This window comes from Ricinus communis, chromosome 1, assembly GCF_019578655.1.
Source record: "Ricinus communis isolate WT05 ecotype wild-type chromosome 1, ASM1957865v1, whole genome shotgun sequence".
NCBI classification, from domain to species: Eukaryota; Viridiplantae; Streptophyta; class Magnoliopsida; order Malpighiales; family Euphorbiaceae; genus Ricinus; species Ricinus communis.
This window is the reverse complement of record NC_063256.1, coordinates 22,807,422-22,811,426: the sequence shown is the minus strand read 5'-3', so window position 1 is coordinate 22,811,426 and position 4,005 is coordinate 22,807,422. Positions and strand designations below refer to the sequence as shown.

The window sequence follows — 4,005 nt, the reverse complement described above, 5'->3', positions numbered from 1 at the left end:
GTGACAAACTTCATCATTAGCTCCTCTAAGTTAGATTTCTTCTCGGCTGCTGGAGGAAGCTATGATGGTCCAGCCTACTGCTGCTGCTGTGGTGGCTGCTAATGTAGTCTCTGAAAGCCTGGTAGACCCTGGGCATTGTTGTTTCTCCAACCGAAGTTTGGATGATTACGCCAACCGAGGTTGTATGTATTGCTGTATGGGTTGTATGTATTGTTGTATGGGTTGTTCTGCTGTCTAGGTGCATTACCCATGTACTCTAGCTGTTCAAGGTCGGTAGAAACAATAGAAGATGAAGAATTAGAAGTTGAAGCAAATATATCTAGTTTGCACCATAGTGCGGGCCACCGCAAAACTCGCAGCTTATCTGGGCTGCATGAACCGATATATGAAGCTGGTCTAACTTCTTAGTCAGAAGCTCCACTTGAGCTGTCAAAGCTGCTGTGGAGTCTAGCTGGTTGACTACTCCTTGCTTGACTGGCCGACTCCTAGAGGATTGCCACTGGTAGTTATTCATGGCCATCTCCTCTATCAGATTTTGCTTTACTCCGTCTTCATCGCTCAGGCCCCACCACGCAGCTGCCTACCATCTCACTTAGTAGCAAGGTTCAGACCGCTGTAGAAGGTCTGGACCTGCATCTATATTGGTAGTCTGTGGTGCGGGCAGCACTAGAGCAAATCTTTGTACCTCTCCCAAGCATCGTACATGCTCTCGTCATTGAACTGCGCAAAAGAAGATATATCATTTCTCAATTTAGCAGTTTTAGCAGGAGGAATGTACTTATATAAAAAAATTTCAACCAGCGATCTCCATGTCATAATAGTGTTGGCTGGGAACGACTGCAACCATCTTTTCACTCGGTCCCTCAGAGAAAAAGGAAACAGCATCAACCGAATGGCATCATCAGTTGTTCCATTTATCTTGAAGGTGTCGCAAATCCCCAAGAAGTTGGCGATGTGAGCATTTGGGTCCTTGCTTGGCAGTTCCCCAAATTGTACACTATTTTGCACCATCTGTATCATGTTTGGCTTTATTTCGAAGTTGTTGGCCACTACAGGTGGTCACAATATACTCACCTGTGTCTGCTAAGAGAAAGTCTAGCAAACTCGTACATTGTCCTGGCTTCATCTGCAGCCCGATTATTGTCTCCATATCTACTAGTCTATTCACAAGGGCTTCAAACTCTATCCATGCCTCCTCTTCTTCTTGCATATGCTTCCTCAACAAATGGAGGGATTGCTCTGGTTCAGCAAGAGGGTATACAGGAGTAGGATTAGAGCTCCTAGTCATAAACTACCTGAAATGGAAAGGCAGCAACTAAAGAACACAAGAATAAATACAATAATAAAGAATATATATAGAAAAAATGAAAAGACAAATAAAAAATGGCTAGATTAACACAAACACAAATTCACTCTAGTTCAAACAAAAGTTCCCCGACAACGGCGCCAAAAACTTGATAGGCTGTTTATGTAGCTACAATCTAAGGCAGTGAATCTATCGATGCAGACTAGGACTAACAGTGAGTATCAAGGTCGTATTCTCGGGTAAGGTTGATCCTAGAACTAACTACTACAGCGTCTTATGATATCTAACCCTAACAAAATCAATGAAGTTGCTACTCTATGATTAAATGTAAACAAGTGGTTAACTAAGTGTCAGATAGACTGAAAGGATTTAGTGAAACAATCAAAGGAAAAAGCAAATTACCCGTGGAAGAATTCTTAACTAAATTTGGATTTTAGTGAAGATAGAGATTAAATTGATTACCAATTGCAATTACCCATGGAAGAATTCTTAACTAAATTTGGTTTCCCTCTTGAGATAACCGAATTCCTAAACCTAAGAACCTAATGTTGGAATCTCTTCCTAACAATCGATTATTAAATTAGCATTAAGCTTTAACCTGCCTCTATTAAGCTTTGTTAATTCTTAATCTGGCTAGTCAATTACCCTTATCTCTAAGTGATCATTAACCAGTTCTTACTATTCAAATTTCCAATTACTAAATGAATTTCTCAATTACATAAAGCAATCTAAATACCATAACTCATAACGTCTCATGAATAATGTGATTTCTTATTAATAATGAAAGCAAGAAGAGACAAGCATTGATAATCAAAGTCTCATAAGCATTAAAAATAATCCAACAACATAGGAACCCCAATGGGTTTAACAAATTTCGTTACTCATACTAATAAGCAACACAAAGTAAAAAACAAATTCATACAAGTAAATTGAAAGCATGTACACCCTTCTTCTTCAAGTTAGATGAAAAAACCCTAAATTTCTAATTCTGAATGATGAACCCTAAATTGCCTCTTGAATGCACCAAATCTCCTCTTGATCTTCAATTTGATGTTAAAACTAATGTAATCCTTCCTTCAATAGATGAAATGGTCTCCTAAAGCTGAGTATTGATGTCTGGGAAAAGATGGCTTATGCAATTATATGTGAAATCAAGTCAGAAAATCAAACCCTAACTCAATAAATCGCATTTGCCTATATAAATCTCTCAGCACGGCCGTGATCAAGCCCATGCTGATCAGCACGGGTGCAGTCCAGGCTGTGCTGGACCTCCGCATCCCGAAACTTAAGGCTTCTTCCTGGTCGTGCCCTCACTGGTGCTGAGCCACCACGGGCCGTGGTGGAAGCCGTAGTGGCTTTGAAAACCGTGCCAAAATGGCACTCTTGAGGGTCAAAAGTTGATGGTTCAGCACGGCCAGAGTCCAGGCCGTGCTCAACCTTGGAATGCTAGTCCTTGCTCAATTTTGATGGATTCTGGTCTATAATTGCGCATATTTCCCTTGATTACTGATAATCTCCATCGATAATGACCTGAAACATGCAAGGAACCAAAACACAGGTGATTCTAGCATAAAACAATATAACTATGCACAAAAATGTAAACAATTAGGCATATAAACATGTATAAAATGATGCACATCATCCTTCTCGGGAGGCGGACCTCCATAGGCTAACTACTTTGCATTTAGGGGTTAGAATTAAAAGCACAATGAAGCAAGTTAACTAGACAGACAATTTAATTAAAGTAGGAAGGAATAAACTTAAATAAGAATAAGAGTAACTGACTTAAATAATTTTAAAAAAATATTTTCTATCTCGTCATAGAGGCTGACCTCGCGTGAGTACAGGTTGAGCTCGCACGAGGTTAGTCCCTCAGGACATGGAGGGGGGCTCATAGCGTCATTTTGAAGCTAACCCATTTACTAAGGGAGAGAGAGAGTGTGAACTCATGCGAGCATAAGTTAAGCTCACGCGAGGTGAAACCGTAAACTCTACCCATGATCAATACGATGTCGTCTAACCCTAGGAGTCTCTGTTTGGCTTTAAATGGTTACTAGACTCGCACGAGCGGAGGGTGACATCGCACGCGCTTAGAGCCAGTCCTTGGAACATACCAAACACGACTCTAAGGGCTAACGACATTGGTTTAAGGCCTTAGGCTCCCTGACCTCGTGCGTGCAAAGTATGACCTCGCATGAGCTTAATGGTTTAGGTCCCTGTGGCCATTAAATGACCTCGTTTCAATCTAAACATAGAGGCATATAAATAAAACGATAGGAGAAATGTTGTAAAAGGGGTTGACCTCACATGAGCAGAGTCTAAACTCGCGCGAGCTCAACCTACCTAGAAGATGGCAAAAATGAAAAATGGCAAAACTTTATTTCGAATACGAATTTTATATGGAAAAAAGAAACATGTGCGTGGGTGAAAATTAGAAATGATGATGCATGGGATAAAGCAAATAGACAATAATAATAAATAAACTAAATAAACAAAACATAAGAAAATTGACAAAATTTAGATGTGATTAATGCGAGAATAATATTTTAGCCTTAAGTGGCTACCTTTGTTTTTCTTTGAGAATGAATTAATCGTCCCAAAATTCAAAAAGAAAAATGAAATAACCTTGCTCAAAGAAAGATTGCCCAAAGAAGATGAAATAACCTTGCTCAAAGAAAGATTGCCCAAAGAAAAATGAT

At 39.8% G+C, this 4,005-nt stretch overlaps 1 non-coding gene across 1 annotated transcript; it reads left to right on the top strand.

Annotated features, from left to right (window-relative positions):
• The first annotated feature begins 646 nt into the window (after positions 1-646).
• On the top strand, positions 647-753 carry LOC112535828. The gene has a single exon (XR_003079916.2). It is a non-coding gene; the product is annotated as a small nucleolar RNA R71 (small nucleolar RNA).
• Positions 754-4,005: the final 3,252 nt, after the last annotated feature.